This window comes from Emydura macquarii, unplaced genomic scaffold (assembly GCF_026122565.2).
Source record: "Emydura macquarii macquarii isolate MOO-44397 ecotype Brisbane River unplaced genomic scaffold, CSIRO-AGI_Emac_v2 contig_3108, whole genome shotgun sequence".
Classification (NCBI taxonomy): domain Eukaryota; kingdom Metazoa; phylum Chordata; order Testudines; family Chelidae; genus Emydura; species Emydura macquarii.
Window position 1 is genome coordinate 6,865,101 of NW_027133245.1, and position 25,377 is coordinate 6,890,477.

A 25,377-nucleotide genomic window follows, 5' to 3' on the forward strand; every position below is an offset into this window, starting at 1 on the left:
CAAAAATATTATAAAATTCCGCAGTACAATTCCTCTATTATACCATATAATTTTACAAACTGCTAAACAAATATAAAAATTAAATATATATTATAAATAATGAATACTAATAAAAATCTATAAATCCTGCTATATATATATATAAATATATATAATTTTTATTTATATATATTTTTATTATATATATATATATATAATATTATATAATATACTATAATTATAATATAATATATATATATTTATTTATATATATTTATTATTCAATATAAATATATATACAAAAATCATCGTGGTGGCCTATTAAGCGATGGCAACCACCAAAAAGGGAAATGTTGGAGACCCAGTCCAATTTGAGTTGCCTGACCACTGTCCAACAGACCTAGCATAGCTTTAGTTGCTTGCTTGGATATTCTGACCCCTGTAGCATAACATCTTTCGGTTAGCAAAAATAAATAAAATTACTAAGTAACCCTGCAGATGTCTCAGTTTCTGCATACCACAGCACACAGTAAAACAAAATACACAACATATAGGCTTGCAACTGCACATAAACAACATCAGTAAAAACAAATTATCCTTAAACGTCTAAAGATACACTTTTTCCACTGCCAAAAAGCATATTTTTACACCACCTCCTATTATATTATTTTAACAACCCCAATCATAATAAAAATAAAATTAAAATAAAAACCCAATATAAATAATTAACATATATAATAAATAAAAAATTAGACAATTTATATAAAATATAAAAAATTTCCACTTAAACAAAAACACAATCAACACCTAACTCCAGAAAAAATACTTCCAAACAAACAAAAAATCACTCCACAACAAAACCCCTAAAAAACCCCCATTCCTATATACAGCCTTCTAAATAGCTACTTAGCACTCCAAATTTAATGAATATAATATATTAATTTAAAACTTTATATTCAACTAATATATCTATAAAAAATCTTACGCATCAAACCTTATTAAACTACAAATCAAACATACCATATCTCACTAATATTCACACTAATCACTAAACATCCAATATCAACAGATTCAGTTCTGAAAACAGCTAAGAGACTGGAATACAAGGCTGTTTCTTCTGGGTTCAGACCCCTCATCAGCATTTTTTGGCACATAGAAATATTCCAGCAAAGGTATGCTAGCTAAACAGTCCAGGGCAGGCACTGATTGGATGAAAGACCAAAACCTACAGCAGCCAGAAGGCTGGAGATATAATCAGAGGAAGTAGGCACTAGACTATGACAGGTCAGGATTTGCTGAAAGCAAGCACCAAGGTGGCCCAAACACCACTGTGAAAGGTACCAGATACAGACATACAGCAGAAATCACAATGGAGAACAGATGACAAGTGCTGGTGCTAGCCCACTGAAGGCCCTAAGCAGGAATGTTTTTGCCCTCCCTTCCCAATGACACATAGTAATAATTAATATGAGCTTGAGCTTCTTGGGCCCTAAACAATTGCTTAGTATGCTTATGACCAGTGCCGGCTCTACAGGTGGTGTATTTGTGTTACCAGAGTAATAGCATGGGACAGTGTGTCCTCAACCACAGAATGTAGCTCTAGAATCTGAGCTTTCATTCTGAAAACACTGGGCTTGAGTGTCTCCAGAGTCCAAAGATGGGGGATGTTCATGGTACTGACTACAGCTCCCTCATTACGAGGGAGTGTCTGCACCCACAGAAATTAAAGTTAAGCATGTGCTTAAATGACTGGCTGAATCAAATCTATGAGAGAACTGGTGTAGTGTCCTTGAAACCCTTAGTAGAAAACTTGTATTGAGGCATTTTGATCAAACTTGAAGTGCCACCCACCTGCCTCAGTGACAGGGGACAGCCCCAGCAGTGAGGTAGAGGACACACACTGAATTCCTTCCCCCCCCCCAGAGTCCCTGGCACCCATTGTTCAATGGAGGAAGAAGGGTGCTGATTAGCTAGCATTCCCCAGCTCCCAGGATTTAACTTGGAGCAGGGGCCATATGAAATCTCTTTTGGCTTCAATTCAACAGTCCACCCTACCCACCTGAACTAGGGATGGGAACCTGGCTTGACAGATGCTGCAGGTCTAGCAAATGACTTATTTGGGAAGTCAGGAAGGAATGTTTTCTCCCATGGATCAATTTGCAGAGAACCAGGGAGTTTTTCCACCTTCCTTGCAGCACCCTCAGGCCACAGAGGATTAAGTAGGAATGTACTTAGTACCTAACGGAGATCCTTGAGCTGAATTGTTAATTCATCGCAATCTGTGGCTGGCTCCAGTTCAGTTAAAAGGATAAAGTGAAGGTTGCTGGAGGTAGAAGACCTGGGATTTGGTGACTGCCTTGGGATCATAGGATAGGGTGAGATCTTGTGCCTTTGTGGGCTAATGTCGCCGTCCTTGTGAATATGGTGATGGAAGGTGCTATAACTCACAGAGAGCTGAATCCTGGGGGAGGGGCATTGTTAGGTGTTGACTGAGTGTGTGTTCTTTCAGCATGCAGTCTCAGCTTTGCACAGATAGCTGACACAGCAGACCTCAATCAAACTGCCTAATAAAGCCATAGACCCAGATTCAGTAGCAAAGGCATCCAGATGGGTTTGTTGTAGACAAAGCACAGTGCTAGCTCCCTGCATCAACATCTATAGTTATGCTAGTACATATATGATCGTTACAAGGGACCATCTCAGTGAAGGGCAGGATTTTCCATACCCTCCCAGGCCAGCAAAAGACCCTTTTTTAATACACTGATAAAAATAAGTTATATTGCCATATTACATCTGACGTGGCTAGTTACAACCTTTTACCTTGTATATGTTAAATCAAGACATCTCTATTCATCATCCTGACCTTATCATTAGGAGAGGTTAGTGTGTCCTTGTTATTTTTAGGGAGTGTTCTTGTACCATTCGTGATGTGGGGGTGTTCTGGTGCCACCTTTCTGGCATGTGTTTGCCTAAGTGTTCTGTGTCTCGTGAATCTTACAAATGTGTGGGTGTTGTTTGAAATACCAGTTTCTGTAAACTTGCAAGCAGGTTCACAGCTCACTCTGCTTTATATTAGCAGGGCTTGACTGTTACTATATTTCAGGCCTTGTATTCAGGTCTATTATACTAGGCCTCATGTCTCAGGTTCTCACTTTCTTCTACATGGAGTAGGGTGGATCTTGTACCAAGAAGCCAGCTCCATCAGCTCCGTCCTGGCGTGCTACCACCAGATCCAGATCTACAAAGTCAGCTCAACCAGGTTTCCTGCTATGAGGTTCTGGCTTAATTAAATCTGTTACAGCTGGTCCACTGCTGACAGGAGTGGCTCAGCAAAGCCAGCTTACCTAAATTTGTTGCTGTTATGTTCTGATTCAGTGAAATCAGCTCCACTGAAGTCCAGAGCACAGCAAGATTCTCTGCTCTCTTTTTTGTTCATCCTGGGCTCAGTAGACAATCAGAGTCTACTACATGAGAGCAGCATGACTCACATTCTCCTGGGCACGTCTTTCATATATTACACAAATTTAACACCAATCCTAAAGAATAGAACATAAGCAAATCCAAATGCCACTAAACACTGTCCAGAGATGCAAGGAATCTGATGAGGTTCAACAAGGACAAGTGCAGAGTCCTGCACTTAGGACGGAAGAATCCCATGCACAGCTACAGACTGGGGACCAATGAGCTAGGCAGTAGTTCTGCAGAAAAGGACCTGGGGGTTACAGTGGATAAGAAGCTGGATACGAGTCAGCAGTGTGCCCTGGTTGCTAAGAAGGCTAATAGCATATTGGGCTGCATTAATAGGAGCATTGCCAGCAGATCACGGGAAGCGATTATTCCCCTCTATTCGGCATTGGTGAGGCCGCATTTGGAGTATCGTGTCCAGTTTTGGGCCCCCCACTACAAAAAGGATGTGGAGCAGTTGGAGAGAGTCCAGCGGAGGTCAACAAAAATGATTAGGGGGCTGGAGCACAAGACTTATGAGGAGAGACTGAGGGAACTGGGCTTGTTTAGTCTGCAGAAAAGAAGAGCGAGTGGGGATTTGATAGCAGCCTTTAACTACCTGAAAGGGGGTTCCAGGGAGGATGGAGCTAGGCTGTTCTCAGTGGTGGCAGATGACAGAACAAGGAGCAATGGTCTCAAATTGCAGGGGGAGGTCTAGGTTGGACATTAGGAAAAAGTTTTTCACTAGGAGGGGAGTGAAGCACTGGAATGGGTTACCTAGAGAGGTGGTGGAATCTCCATCTTTGGAGGTTTTTAAGCTGCGGCTTGACAGAGCTCTGGCTGGGATTATTTAGCTGAGGTTAGTCCTGCTTTGAGCAGGGGGTTGGACTAGATGACCTCCTGAGGTCCCTTCCAACTCTATGAAGGGATTTTACAATGTTTAAATTAAACTGGCCAACAGATACATTTTCCTCTTTCACCAAGAAGATGTGTAAACAAGCTTCCTCCTTTAAGCCTTCTAGCTCTGAAATGTATAGATTTCTGTCTCTCTCTACCTTATCACGGAATAAATCCAGGTATTTTTAAATCTAAGATCTATCTACTTAATCATAGCTTTTCTTATAGAAAAGCAAAAAGTTTTAAACCCTCTCGACCTGGCTGGTCTTCCCTGAACTGACCACACCCTTTCCCTGACTAAATCAAAACCTCAGTTAGTTATTCATGCCTTTTAAAAAGTCACGGTCATCCAGTCAGGGAAAAGAAATAATACCATGTGATTCAGCAAGCCACATGTTGAAATGTATTCATAAAAAATTGCTTAACAACTTTGGATAACAAACAAATTATTTTAAAAAAATGAAGTAAATTCACACATGATTTGCCAGCAGAGGATTAAATTCATACTTCCTCAGCTCTAATTTTCACTAAGACTTTGTGCAACAGTAAGTTTAATATTTTTGGGGTGTGTTTTGTTTGTTTTATTTTATAGTTAAACCAGTGGGTGCAATGAATTTGTGATACCAGACAAAGGCCCAGATCCTCAAAAGGTATTTAGGTGCCTGGGAATTTGGCACCTAAATACCTCTGAGGATCTAGATCAAAGATCACACTGTTTTGTTCTTCCACCCCCACTAGGTTTTCTACATTTATTATGGGATCCCTTAAAAAGAAACAAAAGACAAAAATACCCAAAATGAACCAAGCTTTTCTAAGTTATGTGCATGTGGCTAGCTCCATGGAAGTCAACGAGACTTCTCACGTACTTAAAGTTAGGTACATGCTTAATAGAATGTACTTTACTGAACATAGGCATGTACTTAAGTACCTCGATGAATAAGGATCAAAGTCAGATTTAATATGGAGTGGTGTTACAATATAAGTATTTTAAACAAATAAAACCTCAGCCAGAGCTGTCATACTGGTAACTGAGTCTCAGAAGCTAGGAGTTTTAACATCAAAGTTTAAATGCTATTTAACGTGCACTTTTCCATTTGAAGTGTTTCCAGTATACAAAGGTCACCCATGTAGCTTGGAAGTGAAATGTGAGAATAAAATTTACATTCCCCTTTTCCTTCTCTGCACTGTTGATCAGGCAATGATTTTGAATTAGAGCTTTCAAAACACTTTGCACACAAAGCAAAACACTACTGAAACTGCAAGATATTGCAATGGAAATAACCAGTGAATGACTACCAGAGAATTAAATCCCCAAGAATGTCCTCTTCCTGTCTAACCCTAATACAGAGCTCATAACTCAAATATCCACTTGTGACAATGGTGCTGGTCTTGCACATTTTTAGAGAGAGTACAAGAACTGGCTGATGTGCCAGTCTCTATTTCCCCCTTGTCCTTGCGGCAGGAAGTTCCGACTACTAACCCCACATGTAGAGGTGGGGTAATCACTCTCATGCCTTCCACCTTATGTAAATAGAAAAATGTACATTTTAATCACCAACCATGGACAAAGGGACAAAAAGTGTGAGTGCACAGTTTGCATATCCCAGTGAACAGCTCTGTCTAACAACTGAATAAATTCTGAGTGTTATGTAAATAAAACCCTCAGAATTGCCATAATGGATCAGACCAATGATCCATCTAGCACAGTACCTGGTCTCTGATAGCAGCCAATACCAGAGCTTCAGGGGAGTGCACAGAACAGGGAAATTGGAGTGATCCATCACATTCTTAACTTCGAATTTAAAACTTTAAAAAATACTGATATGCATATTTGCTTTCAAATGTGTTTAGTATTTATAATACGGTACCTCCCAAAGGCACTGATCAAGTCTGAGGACCTGTTCTGGTAGGTGTTGCATATAAAGGTAAATACAGTCTGTCCCAAGGAGTCTACATCTATATCTACACTGCAAATGGGGATTTAATTTGCAGCTAGTTTTAATCTAGATAGCTCAGTAAAAAAAAATTGATGGCATGGCAGTGTGGGCTTCGGGCGCGGGGAGGGGGCTGTACAAATCCACCTAGCGCCCTTGGTATGTACTTGCATTGGTAGCCCACATCATTGCATCCTTACTGCTGTTTTTAGTGATCGAGCTAGACATACCTATGTGATCTTTCATCTATGCAAGCTGTAATTACACCCCCAGCTGTGGTGTAGTTGTAGCCTCAGAGAGTGACATGAAAACAAGAATATTTGTTGTTGCTATAGCATTGGCATAATAAAATCACCTCCATGAGCAGTGGTAGCTGTGTCAGTGGGGTAAGCTTTCCTGCTGACATAGCACTGTCTACATCAGTGCTTCTGCAGGCATAATTTATGTGCCTCAGGGGTGTGGTTTTTACACCCCTGAGCAACATAAGTTATATCGATAAGCCCTAAGCGTAAAGATTATTGTGTACCTCTGTATGAGCAGTCTGCCCTCTGGTAGGTGTTTGAAGCTTGAAATAATGGCCCTTCCATTATGCTTCAACATAATATATACTTCAGCACCATAACAGCTGCTTTCCCTTAACTCAGGTGGTATGGAGCTAAAAGGCCATTGTTCTACACTTGTATGCAGGTATGCAATGTAGCAGTAATTGTTTTTTTTTAGCAAAGCACTAAGGGCAGAAGTCTCCCCTGAGAGTGCTTAGTAGAAGGCACATGCCTACCTTAAGAGGCTTAAAATCTTTAAAGTTGGGGATGCTTAGAAATTACACTATTGAAACTCTTTAAACGCCTACCATTGGAGTTTTCAGTGTTGATCTGAGGAAGAGTTCTGTGCAGCTTCGACGCTTGTCTCTTTCACAACAGAAGTTGGTTGAATAAAAGATATTACCTCACTCATCTTGCCTCACTAACTCATTTGAGGTGTGCCTAGCTAAAATATGGATGGAGTTGTAAAACCTCATGATCCTAAAATCAAGGGCTTAGGCCATCACTTAAAAATTAGAAAGAAAACCAAAATGCTACCTTGCCAAAATAGGCCTTACGATAGTCCAGAACGATGTTCACTGTAAAAAGTCTCCATGCTGTTGAAAGTTAATGTAGGAGAACCAGGCAAGTAGTGAGATTCCTGCAAACTGCTCCCTGCAGTCCCATACAGTGGGAGCAGTCTGGGGACCCTCCGGGTCTCTGAAGCTTGTCAAGGTAAAGAGATGCAGAGAGAGTCAGGGATAGAGTGACGCTCATCTGCTTTGCAGTGCATCAGTGATCTTAGGGTAGGCACAGACTGTTCAAGATCCTAAACTCCATACTGCAGTGTCAGGCTGGAGAGAAGCTAAAGATCTTAAATGCTCCATAGACTTTTCCATTCCATATTAAAGAAATGCACAAAGAGATAATTTAATATTGCCACCATTATTTTTAAGTTGCTATATGCTCTCAGTTTTTAATGGTATCTATACATGAAGTTTGAACTTTTACATTCTAACTGTGTATACCAGACAATGTATTTTAAGGCTTCTGTTTTAATTTTTCAAAGCTGTCCAAAGGACAGAACACAGTTATTTAAGAGCTTGCGCCTCTCTGTGCATCCACACTATCTCATGACAGTTAGTTTCCTTGTGCCCGTGGAACGTATCAATCAATAGAAAGATACCTGTGATTACAAGAGCCAGACCAAGACTCAAACTTGCTGTCTGAAGAAAAGAATGACCACCGAACTCTTTGCTGAAGATTAACCACCATGGGGCTCTTACACACACACCAACATTCTCACCTGGATATTTAATATTAATAAACTGTAAACTCCTGCTTCAAAGGAAGAAGAGAGATATGGTTATTGGCATCCTTGATTGATACAATGGTGAGGGGCATCCTTTCTAGTTATGCATGTGAAATTTTACATATACCTTTCACTGGGAGGTTGTGAACAAGAAGAATATTAAAATATCTTTAAACTTCCCTTAACCGTTCTCTTCAATACTTTTAACTGTAATTTTCCTTGCTTGCCATTCATAGAATACTTTTTTATTGTTGGTCAAAATAGTTGTATAGTTATTAACAGCATAAAGAGAAATATAACGATATTTTATTTGTAGGGCTCATTTCATCCAAAGCATCGAGGCTTTAAAAAAACCAACACACACACTACTCCCCTCCAAACTAAACTACAATACAGGTCCATTGCTTCAACCATACTGCCAAATTTTAGGAAATAGATATTTGCTGGTGTTCTAGTTGAGCACACTCATATAAATGAGACAGCTTATCATTTAAAATAAAAATATTCCAAACAGCAGCTTGGTGTTCAGAGGTATATCTATATAGGAGCTGTCTGTGGGTGGCTAAGCTTATTTATCAAGACTCAAGGTCTAAAATAACTAACTAATATTCCCTCTAAAGACTGTGTCTGAATATAGTCCATACAAAGTTTTGGGGTGGAGGAAGCTCAGTCATCCATGTATGAAACCAGAAAAACTAATTAAATCTGTAACAATCAGCATGAAATCTTTAATCACAAATAGGATTTTTTTTAGCATTTGAACAAAGAACCCAAAACAGAACAGAGGAATGGTACAGCACATGCAGCATCCAGTTCTGTGAAGAAGAAGGAGATTGAACTTTAAAACTGTCCCCTTTTTTTCCACCGTATAAAACTTTAAGGGGGCCAAGTAGAAAAACTAAGCAAATAGTATGACAGAGTCCCATCTTTCAGGAAATGTTCAGCACTTGTCATCTTCATCATTGCAAGGAGACAACATAGGGGGGCAAAACAAATTCACAAGGAAATTCTCTAACAAAGATTCAGCACCATTTATATTCCTCAAGTGTAACATGCAGCTACACTGGGATTAAATTAAATGACTTCTGAACCTTACTGCATAAAAGCCTTCTTTAAAGAGAGAAATAGAGTATTCTCTTTCCTTGATCCAAGGTGTCAGGTCTTAAAAGAAAAAAAACATTCTCTACCTAAGATCTTTTTCTTGTCCCTCATGTCAGACAATGGTCACAATGATGGTGTTGCTAGTGGTTCCTTTCCCCTCCCATTGAGCTCCTATAGCTGTTCATCTCCATATGAAGGAGCTTCTCTGATATTTCGTGTAAGAAGATTGGGGATTAAATCCTCCATAAACCCAGGGAGGTCAGATACTCTCGTCCAAATTCTTTATTAGCCTGTGTATGGTATATTTTATGTTATTTTCATCTGGTTTTTGAGCCTCTAGTTGGTTATCTGACTAGATACTGGAGTCTGAGGCTGTCACATCCTGTCTGGCTATGATCACATATTACTTAATAAAAATCAAGAGGCCACTAGGAAAGCAATACCTTAAATGTGAACTTTAATAGTTAGAGGAGAAATTTAAAATAATCAGTACAAATTTAAGGTCTTTGAGCTAGGTATTTTACCTGATTGATCTCTATAAACAAACAAGAGGGGGATGTAAATACCAGGGAGGGAAGAGAGCAGTTTAAGCTCAAGGACAGTGTTGGCACAAGAACAAATCGGTATAACCTGTCCATGAATAAATTTAAGATGGAAGTGTCTAACCATCAGAGGAGTGAAGTTCTGGAACAGCCTCCCAGGAGCAAGAAACTTAACTAGTTTTAAGATGGAGCTAGATAAGTTTGTGAACAGGATTATGCGATTACCTGTGAAAGCAAGGAACTGGACTCACTAATACTGGAGGTCTTTTCCAGTCCTGTGGGAGTTTTCTATCATATTTGCCTATTTTGTTACAACAAATAGAAATCCCTGCAAAGGAGACTCATGTTTTGAGCTCTCTCTTTAAACAGGCCCAAGAAGACAAGGTGTTTTGACAAATCCTGCTGAGATTCTAATTCCTGACCCACTTTATTTAGACTTATAATAATATTTTGACAAATATACACTGTCTAGCATATCATATACATCTTATCTGCATCATACATACACACGCATGCTAGCCAGTATATATATTAGTCAACACACACACACACACTAATTAATATGCATTAATATGCATTAAACACCAATAACATTAACCACAAATTACTGTATGAGATGATATAGCCTAAACTGGCCTATACCATAATTCTGTTCAGTTATGCTAAGTATCCCATAAATTGCTGAAGGAAGCATTTGGCAGAAGCAGATATAGAATGAATGTATCTTGATTTTGATGTTTTCTGTCTTAGTACAAGCTAGGGAAGTACCTTCATGGATCAGTATCTGGAATGGTAGTATTCAAAACAAAGATAAGAAAAGAGAACAAGTTAGGAACAGGAACAAACTGTTGGACTGGATTTTAGAGACATGTAAACAGATGCGTAATTTGTAAAATCATATCAATAATACCAACTGAAATATGTGACTTTGGGAGTACATCTTCTGCATAAATTGAATGTAAAAATCACTGCATGAGATGGCATCTGGGAAACTGATATCATAGAGAGCCTTTTTCCTGTTATTGGCTTAGAGCAATAAACCTGACTGACCTTGGTTATTTGCCCCCCACACCCCCATACACCCGTAAACTAAAGTGTGATTAAGCAAATAACTATGCAATTTGTCAACAAATAAGTAGAAACCAATTTCTCTGGTATTTTGTAGAACTTTAAATTATCCTCCAAAAGTCTTTATTTGGCAGTAATGAGTAAGGATGGACTAAATGTAAATATAGCCAAGACTGATCATAAACACAAGACCCACAAAATTCTCCAGGGATGGATTATAATATAGCAACTTCAGTCTAGTAAATGAGTGATCTGTCCACTACAGGATGTAATTAGAAACCCTGGGTAAAAGAAGTTTAAGAGATCCTGTGGCAGAAAGCAGGTTGTATACAAACAGCTGATAAACTTTTGTAACTTTTCACTTTTTTTGTAAAAAGTCAAAAATATTTAGGGCCAGGTTCTCTCAAAGGTCAAGGTCCCCTTGGCTGGAGAGGGACACATTTTATTAGAGAGCTGCCTACAGCTCACCTCTTCTTTGGGCGGTTCCAGCCATGATGCTGACCTGAGTTAAAACAGCCCTGGAGCTGTTCTAACCTACATCAATTTGGCAACAGTCCCCAGGGGACTGTCTGCCAGCTGAGAAATGTCAGAATGTCTCAGGGCTCCAGCTATGCCTCCTCCCATGCCAGTGCATCTCTATACTGGGGTCAGAATAGAAAGCTGGCATCAACGTTGATTCAGAACCACTGTTTTGGTTTGGCTCATGATAGTGATTAATTTAGGTTCCATCACCTCATCCAAACACCCCAAGTTCATGGGTGCTTGGATCCTGGATGTTTGTCTACATGCAATTCTAGCCAAAAGTTGGTGATTGAAATCTTGCAATATGCATGTGTTTTGGGGCTTATCTTTATCCACCTGTTTTAGGGGAAGGTAGTTGATGTAGAGAAGGGGTCTTGGGGATTTATGAGGTGTGGCAAAGGCAGCCTGTTCTGCCCTTCAGTGGGTCCTGCGCACTCTTCAGCTACGCGGCAATATGACTTGGTGGGAGCGGGGGGGGAAGAGGGAGGGGCCAGTCTCATCCTCTGCCCCAGACCCCAACCCAGGGATCCTGTGAGGAGTAGTCTCAGCTGCTTAGTCCATGAGTTACTGCCTTCCCTGGGTCACCTGTCCTTGGCCCCACAGCTTGTCGTTCGCTTTCTAGAACATGGGCTGGGGGAAGTGCTCCTCCCTCAGGCCTCTGTGCCTAGGATCCCTGGCCATGCCCGAATGGGCTCCCCCCTTGCCTCCACTACCTTTGGGTTATAATGGCAATAGCAATTCTGCCAAGCCTTGTAGCAGCTCCTTCTCCTAACTCCCTTTCAGCTGTCCCCATTTGCCTGGTCAGGAGGCTTTAAACTGCTGGGGCCAGCTCCCTGATTGGCCTCAGCTGGCCTAATTGCCCTGGAGTAGCCCCAGCTGAATCACCAGGGAACAAGGATTTGTTAATCCTGGGGCTAATATAGATACCATCCACTACTCTCCTGTAGCCAGCAAGTCTAGCCCTGTCACAGAGGGCAACTATGAGATGTAGGTAGGAAACAAAAATTCTGCACACTTGAAGACAATCAAACAGCAGAAAGGAAAAACAAACTAACAAAACCTACACGTATTTACAACAGCTCACTTTAATTAGGTGAGACACATAGGAGAGACAGAGGCAGACTTACTTCCTTCCTTCATCGTGTTCCTTCCACCGGAGGCTTTTTCATTATTGCATTAGAAATCCAGTGAAACAAATGGCATTTTAGCATTTGTAGTAGAACTGGGCAAACCATTTGTAATGAATAATGTTTGACAAATATCCTCTCTTTTTACTGTCTATGAATTTGATGTGAATAGAATTTTTGGTTTTTATTCATTGGTCCTATTCAAAATGGTTAAAGACTTTTATGAAAACATTATTTCAGGAGATGATCTTGTCTTGAACTATTCACTGCAACTACGTCTGTGACAGTTAGCAGCTGTTTGTAGCATGTGATAGATCCCCAAAGGCTCATGGTATTGTTTCTGGGTATTGTTCTCATGGTATTGTTTCACTCACCTGCCTGGGTGGCCGGTTTTATTTTTAATTAACAGGAGAGAAATTGGAGATTTCAAGATGATTGTATGGATACTTCCAGTACTGTGATAACCTATATTTGTATGAATATATGTGGGACTTTCGCATTATGCAAATGTTCTTGACAAGAAGAAAAATCACTCCTGTGAATGATTCAGGGAAACATAAAAACCACTTGTGAATAGCCTCACAGCAAATCACGGGGTTTATCTGAATGAATGCAATATTTATACTTTATCCACTAATACCATGAATCCTTGCATGTGAGCCACATGAACACCAGTGGGAATTTTGCATGCCCTTCCTTAATATGGGATGCCCACTATTATTTGTCTTCATGTGAGATGACTATGACATTTCTGATTCTAGTATATATTTTATTTAGTATCCAGAATTTAAATCTGAGGAATCTTTAGACACTAGAGAGATTAAATTTAAATATAAGCAAAAAATCCCATATTCCATCTGGTTGTTTGTTGCTCAGTTTTTTCAGTTTTTTAATCTTAGAGCTTAATTCATTTATTTATAAAAGTGCATTCTGTACTCATAAAAGGTGGCTGATTAGTCTCCACTACTATCAAATTATTTTAATATGACCAGTGCCTGTTCAATTGAAATTGATTGTTACTCACTTTGAATTATTCATTCAGGTCAAGGTATCATCTGTCCTAGTCATCATTTTACTTTGTAATACACACAATGGTAGAACCAAGAAGTCATGATCAAGTTCAGTGCCACATTGTTGAATAACAACAGAATAACTCTTTAATTACTTTGTATCCAGGGAAGGGAAACAAGTCTCACTGATTCATTTTTATAGGACTGGAAATTCCCTTTTGAGGATGTACCTTTCTGTCAATGCTGAAGTGGGGAGGAAGAGATTCGTTGTCTGGGGGCAACACTTCTACCAAGATCCAACAAGTGAGTTGCTTCTGTGCACAGAAGGAGCACTGCAAAGTTTTGGGGAGGGTGTAAGATATGCTGGAGGTGCATCAGGAGCACATCACAGCAGCCAAAGTCCTGCATGGAAATCATGTTGGAAACCAGAGAGGCTGGAGAATTCTGTGAGGATTTCTGAATTTCCCTTCTGCTCTATCCTTCTGGATGGCTAACATCTGCTGCCTCTGGCTCAACTTTCCTGCCAACACATTATTCCAGTTGAAAAATCCTATTTTATTTCTGAGAAAACGTGATTTTTTTTCAAAAACAAATAAATAAAAATACCCTTTTGGTTACTTTCAAATTCAGATTTGCTCCACCTTGCCTTCTCTCATTTATTTACTTTGTGCCTTTCTGGAAAATGAAAAGAAAAGGGTTTTTGTTGTTCTTGTAAGCTAGTGGAGAAAAAGTGGAAGAATTTTATTTTTAAACCTTTCATACTTTTTCCAACAGAAAAGAGAGAAAATAGGAAAAACCTCACTTTCCTTTACTTGTTTAGCCTTTCACATTTACTGGAAAAGAGGGGTCTAGAAGAGTGCACACGCTGCTGGCACACCCATTAATGGCTGGGTGTGGCATAAGTCTTTCTCCCCCTCTGACAGCCCCTGCTAATAGCTGCTGTAGCTCTGCAGTGATTGGCTTATGTTTGCATTCAACCCTCCAGCCAGGTCACTATGGGTTTTCCACTTCCAAGGTACTAGTGCCACCAACAATATTTCAGCTCTTTATGGCAGGCTTTCAGCCCCCAATTCCGGCCTCCATGGTCCTTACACTCTCGTCTTAGGGCTTTCAAAAGTCTTTATACCCTTATATCAGAATTTCATATCACTTTCTCCAATCCAATGGCTTATAAAGAAACCCAGCCCAGGCTCTCCCGCTCCTCTGGATTCCAGCCCAGTGATCCTGAAGTCAGTAGGTAAAGTCTATTTATTCAGACATATCCCCTGCTACCTTCCTAGGCTTCTTCTAACCTCAGCCTGTCATCAGGCCTTTCCTTCCCACTTTTCCCTTTCTGGGGTCACTGTGTACCTTATATTCTTCTCAGGCCACAAGACCGTTCTATCTTCCAAGACAATACGACCTCTCCAGGTCCAATCTTCTTTTAGGGCCAGGTCTTGCAGAGCATCCTTCTGCAATCCCAAATGAAAATACAAACTTCAGCCACTTCTGCCCTCCTCAAGCTCCAACTTCTTCCCCCTTAATATTGGCTGATCCATTCCTGAACTGAACACTTCCCAGGGCTCTCTCCTAGAAGTCCAGTTCCTGCCCTTTTGCCAGGGCTCACTGCCAGAGCTTGCTCCACCCTGGGGGCTTTTCTGCCTCTCTCCTGACTTTTTGCCAGGTTTTCTACTCAAGAGAGGGTATCAAGGCCAACACTTCCCCTGGGCTTCCACTTCAACCCTGCCACTTTCCACTCTCTGCTGCCAAGAGATACACTGCAGAACCACTTCCTTCCCTCCCTGAAACTCTTTCTTGCTCCTGGGTTTCCTCTCTGCATAGTAACCACTCAACTCCTTTCCTCCATTGGACTCATTTTAAATTGAGCTTGGACCACCCTCTAGGTGCAACCTGGTGCCCTAATTAATCTCTCCTTCTCCAGTTAACTCTTTCGGAGTCAGGGTGAAAAGTTTTTTATTTTTTATTTTTTCTAAAAAGAACTTTTCAAGTGGAAACATGTAAATAAGTGTCTTTTTATCTGCCTTCCTTACCCCCTTTTCCAATGGAAAAGGATCCAGGGGAAATTAAAATTGAGAGAAGGTGGGCATTTTCCTACAATTTCAAAATGAGAATTATTGAATATATTAAACTTTTTCTAAACATTCTGCTTCAATTTGTTTGTTTTGAAAAATGAAAACAATATTTTTACCTCATTTTTCAATGAAATGTGAAAAAATTCCCATCAGGTCTACAACATGGTTCCAGTGGCTGGGTCTCCCTGTGATTGCTCACTAGCAACCGTGGACAGGACTTGGGGAAATTGTAGCTATTTGAACTTCAGGTTTGATTACTGCAATGCACCGTACCTAGGACAGAAACCTTGGCTTTTAATTAAAAAAAACAAACAAACAACCTTCTCCCCCCAAAAAAACAAAACAAACAAACAAACAAACCACCCTACAGCCCATATGGGCTCCAGAAACAGCAGGCTCTTTCATCAGCATAAGCCTCTGGGAGCACATCACTGTTCCCTGAACTAGCTTTCCGCTAATACCAGCTGAAAGACAGAGGATTTTAAATTCAAGATTTAATTCCTAAGGTGTTGGCTCAAGATACCTTAGAGACTGTCTCAGCCTGCAATAGTCCCTTCTAATATGTGTTAACTATTTATGCTGAACAATCTATTTGATCTTGTATTTAGCTGTGATATTCATTACTTTTCCCAGACCTGAGGAAGAGCTCTGTGTAGCTCAAAAGCTTGTCTCACTCACCAACAGAAGTTGGTTCAATAAAAGATATTACCTCAACCACTTTGTCTCCCTAATAGCCTGGGAGCAAGACGAATACAGCCCTTTCCACTACAACGAGACTTCAAGAGAGAGACTTATGTGCACAAGAGATGATAGAGCTTCAGAGATTTTTTTCAGTAACTGGCTTAGGAGGGTGGAACTCAATGTCAGGACATACCTTAAACACACCCCTTTAGCACAGATTTCCTTTGGCAACCACACAGAGTGGGTGTAGGGGAAGAGAGAGAAGAGAAGTCTTGTATTCATGATAATAAATGCTTATACCAAGGAACCTAAATAGTGACCTTGTACAGAGGCCAGAGACCATCTTAGGTCTTTAATTTTTTATTCACAACAGCAAGGGAAGTTTAGTGCTAGCTATGGAGCTCAGATTGCCAATGAAATCAGGGAGTAGTGAGGTGAGGCTGGCATTGGAGTGAAAACACTATGCATTCTGTATTGAGGTATAACAGGGGCTTCTTCAGCCTGCATTTCCCTAGGACTCCAGGACGAATTATGCCTACCTATGGTACAGTGCCTCTGGAAGTTGCTACGTTGGTGTAGTCTTTTTCTTCACTCACACCCTCTTATCCCGACATAGCAATGTTTTAATACCACATATTTTTCATTTCAGTAACAGTAGAATACCACTATTTGGTTTGTCTGATTTGATTTATTCTTTATAAGCTCACGCTCTTTAATGTATAGTCAGTCAGTGTTAGTCAGGCTACTCAATGAAGAGTTTGAAGATCAATTTCCTTATTACTTATTCCAGTATTTTAATTGGTGTTGGAGTTAGTCTAGTTGATCTTCATTTTCCTCACTTTCCCTTTTTTTCCTATTCTAAATACCATTACTATATTCTCCTTCTCCTGTATTTAGTGGGCTGTCAAAGATGACTACTTCTGACTGCATTTTCACCAAGCAGTGCTTCAAGGACCATCCAGTGAATATCCACTGATGCTGCTGATTGGCAGCTCTTTGGTTTGTGGAAAGGATGGATAAGAAACCTACACATATCTACATTGTCTTGTTCAAATCCTCACTAGCTATTAATTTCCTGCATGTCTATCACTGTATCTTATTTAAGGGCAGAAATGGAGTATTTTATCCATATTGGAGTACCTGTACCCTATTATTACTCCTTCCTGGTTTTTCATTTACCCTTGATGCAATTACAAAACATTTCCATTGACTCATTATACTGGCTATATTTTATTTTACAGTTTGCATCTAATACATTACAATCTTGTGTTTTGTCTCAGTTTCTTGCCATAGATCCCTGCCCTGTTTTATAAAGGTCTTGTTGCCTTTAACTTGTATCTTTTTTTGTAATAGAATTGTTATCCATTTTGCCTGGTGAGAGAGTCCCTTCGGATACAAGGAGAATTGAATTTCCTATTGCTTATTCATACTGCCACTCGTGATCTTGCCCACTAGTTCTTTTAATTTCACAAGATTTGCAGTTTTTCAGGTGGCTATTCTTATATCATTGCCCTTTTTTTTGTTTTGAAGACACAAATATGTACAAAACTTTACTCATGGAAGTAGTCCACTTGATATCAATCATATTGTTTTACTCAGCATCAAGCATTGACATTGATAGGATTTAATGTGAGCTTATTCATGGGAAAATAGCCATGCCCAGCCTTCTAAAAATACAGCACCGTTTCAATTATGCAGCAAACAAATACACACTATTGTAATTAATATGTGCAAGAGACCAAGAAAGAGTTTGTATAGAAGCAGGGAGGTTCCATGGGTCCTATGTGGAAAATAGGCAGGGGGGAATAAGGCACAAAATTAAGATTGTTATTTGAATGTTAAAAATTATTACCTTTTCAAAACATCATCTTTAAGGGCTCAATCCAGCTTTCATGGGATTTGGATCAGGTCATAAAAGTTCATGGATACTTTTTTGGGGTTGGGGGTAGGGGTGGATGATGAAGTATTTCTTCTAATATTTGCTGCAGCTGAACTTAGAGCAACTAGCAGCTCTTTACCAAATGAGCAGAATTTGGAGACTTATGTAAATCTGTTTATTATTAATTCCAGATTTGTGTTATTTGTTGAGATGAGCATGTTTTAATCTTGGAAGATTTTTAATATATTTGAACCCTTTGTTTACACATATTTTATATATGTTACCAAATATTATTGTTGAAAACTGGTCTGAACCCACTATAAAAGCTGCAAGACTGATTAAATATAATGTGTTATGTTAGTACCTGTCAGTGAATATTAACCTCATTAACCTTTTACTGTACATTAAACTCATTCATATATTAACTATTCTTTTAGAATCTTTATGAAATTAGCAAAAAGCGTGTTTGTGTGGTAAGAACAGTGTGTTTGGTTCTTAATCTGAGAGTGACCTGTATTCAGGAACTTCTTTTGATCGAGTGTCGGGCTTTACTTCATTATGGTTAGTGCCTCTAAGTCTGCGGGAATGTAGATGTCGAAGGGGAAAACCCCTCAAATTAACAAAAAGTATCTAAAGAAGTATAGTATTAACAAGACTGAATGTTTCATAAAGGGTACCTATGATTTACTTATGTTCCATGATTGATAAGAGGTACTTGTTATTGCAGATGTTTTCTGTATTGGATGGAATAAGGATCCATTGACAGATGATTTTTAATTCATTAAGAATGGTGGGTAGTCACAGCTATCAGTAGTAATGACTCAGTTAGAATTCCCTTTGGTTTATCAATCATGTAACCTAAAGATACCATAAAAAAATTGTCATGAGTAATTACCTAATTTGAAAACGTCAAAACCAAAACACAGTGAAATTAATTGTGGAAAAGCAATTTTTCCTCCAGAAAGGAGTTTCTTTGTCTCACACCCTATAAAAGACAGAGGGTTTGAGAGCGAGGCTGGGTAGTGAAAACTACTATCATCCCACCAGAGACAGAGAAGAGACATAAACAGAAACCAGCTCTTTAACTTACACATTTCTGTATTAGGTATAGTGCTGTATTAATCTGATAAACTGATTAAATGATTCCATTTTGAGTCTGTTCTAGGACAATCGCAAATCATTATTAAATTTAAACACACAACAGTTACATTAAGATGTTTTCTGTCTTTTATGCCATGTCTCACTGGTAATTTTTATGACAGGCTTGCTTTTTAATAAGTGACAATTTGGATGTAATGTGTAGCAATAGAGAGATTATATGGATATCCAAATCTCTGATGAAGCATATCATTCTTGAGTGCATGCGAGTTTGATAAGAGTTTACAGATGGATTATAATGGAGCCATTACCATGCGTTACAAATAGAATATGATGAATTATATGTTTGTAAACTAGGGAATACTAGGCCACCATCTGTTTTGGATAATTGCATTTTGGCTAATGTTATCATTGTTTTTCCCTTCTCAGTATAAAATTTGTACATCTGATTTAACTTCTCTTCACAATGAAGTGAGAGATTATAAAAAACATGAAAATAGTACAGTCAATAGGATGGGATATTTATTTTAATAAAACATTCATCCTCACAATAAAAGAGGAAGGTCTTACCATTTTTTTCAAATCAAGTGTATAGTAATTTTGTGTATTAATAGAGATATATTTTTATTACAAATATCTTAAATTAGTCATTTCACTGCTAAGGTATTAAAAACATAGCAGACACCAATTTAGATGAAAATCATTGGATGAAATCCTTTGATATATATCTCCTATTGGTATTGCCATCATAAGTGGCTTCCTGAGGAAACCTCCAAGTGCAGGTAGCATAGAATTAACATTCAGCCCAAGTAGCAGCTCAGTGTCACTTCTCTCCTCTCCCCTGGTAGGGAGAACCCCCAGGCCATGTATAGCCAATACAGCCTTCTAGTCCCCCGGTGCAGAGGTGTGTCTAGCATGTCGTGTTTTGTTCTTGGGAATAGCAAAGACTCTGCACTTGGATGAATTTTACATAGAATTAATAAAAATAGGGGAAAAAAGATTTCCTTCAAGAAAATAATTCTTATAGTTACTTTTCCCCTCCACTTATTACATTATTATATATAGCATAGAATGTATTAACTTGCCAACTAAAAAATATATATATGTGTTAAACTTATTCAAGGCTTCCTCAGATTGGCTAAAGGATCTTGTTTCCTTAACAAAAAGATCCTAAATGCTACCAGCTATATATATAGTGCTATGACAAGTCTTGGGCTGTCATAGGATTTTAAAGGTTGAATTAAAAGCCACATGATGATGAGGAAGACCACTAGAGAGAGCTTGGAAAATCATCAGCTCATTCATTTCTTTAAAGAGAAAGAGCATTTGATTTAAGGTTCAAATGAATAAGGAGCACGGAGAAAAATTCAAGTTAGTTCAGGGAATCAGCTAAAGCTTGTTTTAGAAGGCATGGTTATTTTCTATAGTATAGGAAAAAATAGGAAGGGTTTATGCCCTGTTGGTTAATTTATACCAGGAAGTGTTTTATCTAGACGCTATGACTAAGAAGGGAACCCTTGAAAAACTATATTTTGACTTGTTATAAGAAACAATAGAATTGAAAAAAAAAAGTTCTAAAGGCAAATTACAGTAAGGAATAATTCTGGCCTCACTATTGCAAAGATGTAAGTAGATACTTAACTTTACATATATCACTCGTCCCACTAAAATCAATGGGACTATTAATGTGCCTAAAGCAAAGGATGTGCAGCAGTTGTTGAAGGATTGGCACCTGTAATTTTATGTTAATGTACCTACCCAATATTGACATTTTGGGCAACAACATAAAAAGCTGCATATAAATTACCAGTTACATATATTTAAAAATGTAGTCAGGCAGAGAAAAATTCCATATCACAAACCTCTTAGTTCAAAGATTCTTTTAAGAGATCACCTTGATTCTCCTAAAGTTAACAGCAAAAGGCGTTCCAGACACACGGGGAAAGATTCTATGCTGTGAGTCTATGAAGCACAGCACAAAACTCACAGTCAAAGGAAGCTTCAAGTCACCTTTGCACCCTCTCAATCTTTGGCTGTTACAAGGGTTGGAGAGGCCTTGTGAGTTACAGCAACCTCCTTGGCCTACAACACTGCCCAGAATTTTGGCAATGTTGCACGCTGTGGCGCGTGTCCCTGAAACACGCTTCCCACCCAAGCCCCACCTCTAACACAAATCTCTGATCCCAGCCCCATCTCTGACACCCCATCATGACAAGGTCTGTAATGGAGCCTTGGGAGGCACTCTTTCAGCTGGCTCCACAGTAACTACACCGGTGCCAGCTCCCATTTACTTCAGTGGGTCAGGATTTCACTCATTGTATATAGTCTGGCTCAAATGCCATAATCTTGTCTAAGATATTGCTGAGAGAGCAATATGGTACTTGATGGATGTTCAGAAAAATTCTTGTGAAATGTGTTTTTGCTATTAGGTATTATAGAATAATGTTATTGCAGTTCAGACCAACTCCCACCAAAGTACTTGATACCATGAAGTGAAAGACCAGAATGTTGATGGGTTCCTGTTCTTTAAATAATCATATCAGAATTATTAGTGTGAATATAGAGCTAAAAATAAGAGACCTTATACAAATCCTATGGCATATCAGCAGTGCAGTGATTCTGCCCAGTATTTTGGAACAATAATGTCCTTAGGATCTGATCCTTCCCATTGATTCAGTGGGAACAGAATCAAGTCATGAGAGGGAGATTCATTCTATGAGAGGTGACTATGTGAAAATGGCACCATGGGTTTTCAGATTTCTGCTGTCACCCTGATTTGCATGTCAGATTTATTCTTTTTATTTTATAAGTTTTTTATAAGTTTAAAAAAAAAAAGGATTGTCATCCTTGCAATCTCAGACTGGAATCTTAAAGTCAAGCTGTGATCTTTCCTGTTTTTGCATCACCACCAATATAAATTCCACAAGGCAATATTTATCTTCAGAATTCTGTATTCAAAGCCTGAGCGAAGTGTTTTCAAATTCATCCATCATTTACACCTGTATACCCACACTGCCTACATAAATCCAAACAGCTGTCCCAAGTTTTCATGAAAAAGGAATACTTAAAATCCAAACAGAAACATTATTTCAATTAAATGGACTTCCTCATGTTCTGTAAATATTACAACCAAAAACATGACGCTAAAACAATGTTAAGGTTGCAAAGTCAAGTGCTCAAACATTAGGAAATGCCAAAATCATTGCAGAAATGGCTAAGGGGGTCTGTTTTAAGAACCTGTCACTGTGATTGGAATCTTGAAATAGAACTTCCTTCAATAAACACTCTGCAATGCTAAAGGCTGAGTGGAAAAAAAAATGCTACCTCCTCTGACTGAATACCTGCTTTGGTACACCTGTGATTTTTGTTTTTCTTTAATGAGCAAGTAATGGTACAAACTCTGTTTGCTACACTTCATGTCCTGTATGACCTTTGCCTACTAGGGGATACTAGAATTCCAACAAACCACATCAGACGGTCTTTAATAAATCCCCTAAAGTCTGTTTAGTGGATGAACCTCTAGACTGACATACAACAGGTTTCATTTGCAGTTGACTGAAAGGTGATTGCCTTGGAGGTTAAAATATGGAAGTGCCATGCAATAGTGTAGCTGGTTTTGTGCATGATTGTGCATCCAATCAAATGTAATGCTTATCAAAGATCTAATAAACTAAATATTCAATCATTTTATTAATATAAGGTTCCACAATAAAGTAATTATTACCATTACTTGTGTGAGATTTCTTGTGCTAAGAGGGAAACAGAATGATGCGTGCTTCTGCATATGAACAAATGTGCTTAATATTTACGGTCTATACATGTTAGTGGAAATAATTGAGAAATAGAGGCAGTTATCAATTTGGATCTGAAAGTCAATTAAAGAATGTCACTAAAGCCAGAACTTAAACATAAATAATAGTTAAAAAAAGATAAGTGGGGTAAGTAATTGATAACAAAAATCAAGGTAACTTCAGCTTAGTCCCTGGAAAAAGGGAAGGCAATCATTTTAAACACACTAGTTAAATATACAAGTCTAACTTTAATGAGTATGTTACAAGCTCCATTTTTGTTGTGATAATTATATTAATAATATAATTGATTAACTGACAATCTGATTAACTGTAGCCTAGAAACCTTTTGTGTTTATATTGCAAGTCAGCATATGAAAAAGTACATTGGAGATTTAAAATTAGAATCTGAGTGAGATGGAATGCATCCCTGTATTCACATCCTACACACTATTGTAACAATCTTTGTACAAGGCATGCCTTTGAGGTATAATTTGAACACTTATAACTTGCTGATCAGTAATATCATGGTAAACTGCATGTAGCAACATTATGTGTACTGTTACAAACATACGCTGAAATCATGACTGAAGTGTGTTTCCCAGATAAGTCTGGGGAATGGTTAAACCAGTTTCTCAAAGACAAAGGGCAAACTGATGTCCTGGACAGGTGTCAACAAAGCTGATGGACCATTATCTACCCAATGTCCATTCTTTAGCAAGAAAGGGGGGCAGGGACAAAGATCTGCATCATAGCAAAGAAACAGCAAGCATTCTCCTTCCTCCACCAGACCCTCTGTCTCTTGGTTCTCAGGTAGAAATGCTTTTTAAAGACAAACTGTAAAAAGGAGGGGCAAATACCCCAAGAGACCCCTCCTCTCTCCTTGTCCATCTCACTCTTCACATCTGAGAAGACAAAAGACGCAGCCATTGGACTCTGAGGGAGCAGTCCTGACCTGAAAGTTTGGTCAGTAATGCTGTCGGAAGCATATTATGTGAAACTTTGCTTTCTAGTTCAAGAAAGGTACTATAATGCATTCATTTTTATTTTCTTATAACCAATTCTGACTTTAAGCCTCATTGCTGGTACTCACTTAATATCTAGCTCTTTATTAACGACAAACTTGTTTTATCTAATCCAGTGTATTTAAATAAATTCCCAGATAATGCCATTTAAGGTGGTAAACTGGTGTAGATTATTCCCTTAATGGAATAACAGACTTAATATATTCAGACTGTCCGGAAGAGGGATGGGCAGGACAAGACATACATTTCTGGGGGAAAATTCAGGACTGGGAGTATGTTGGGGTCACCCTGTAGCGTAACCGAGGCTGGTAAGAGCTAGAGTGTTACCCAAGTATGGCTAGCAGGCTGCAGTTACACACAGAAAATCAAAGAGAAATTTGCATGCTAGAAAGCTGTTTGTGAGTGACCCAGGTGGGAGTGACTTCAGCAAGGTATTGCAAGACACCCCAGATTTCAGAGCAGGGGTGACAGCCCATCACTGGTCTAGATTTCACCCTGGTATATCGCACTAAGCAAACAGTAACTTTGCTCTAAGGGGTTTGACTATACAGAGAGATTCTGGTTAGGTAGAGAAAAACCTGAGCGAATCATTTTTAGCAAATAATTTATTCAGGAAAGTTGGCATCTTATTCAAGTAATTAATTATCCACAGCCTTCAGTTTGCTAATGTTCACAATTATTTAAAATTGTGTGAACATACATTAGTCTACAGACTGTTTATGAACTGTTACTACCATTATTTATTATCTGTGCATTGTCAAAGATACATTATGTTAGACTAACCTGATATCTTTGATAAAGCAATGGATTATTTGGACAAGGGAAATGCAGGAGAGCTAATCTATCTGGACTTCAGTAAAGCAGTTGAGACGGTATCACATGGAAAATTATTAGATAAAATGGAGAAAATGGAGATTAGTAGAAGAAAAAGTGTGAGATAGGTAATGAACTGGTTAGAGGGGAAACTATCAGACTACAGGGAGATTACTAGTGGAGTTCATCAAGGATTAGATTTGGGAATAATCTTATTTATACCTGTGGCACAAAAAATGTGAGCTAGTGAATTTTGCTGATGACAAAATTGAAAGGCATCATCAATACATCTGAGGAAGTGGACTGAAGCCCCCGAAAGCTTATGCCTGCTGAAATTAAATTTGTTAGTCTTTAAAGTGCTACAGAACTCTCATTGTTTTTGCTATATACAGACTAACACGGCTACCCCTCTGGAACTCATCAATACACAGAAGTAACAGAATATTATATGAGAATAACTGGATGACCTTGAGGGCTGAAGTAATAGAAATAGGATGACATTTAATAGTACAAAGTGCAAGGCCATGCACTTCAGGACTAATAATAAGAATTTCCAGTGTAAAC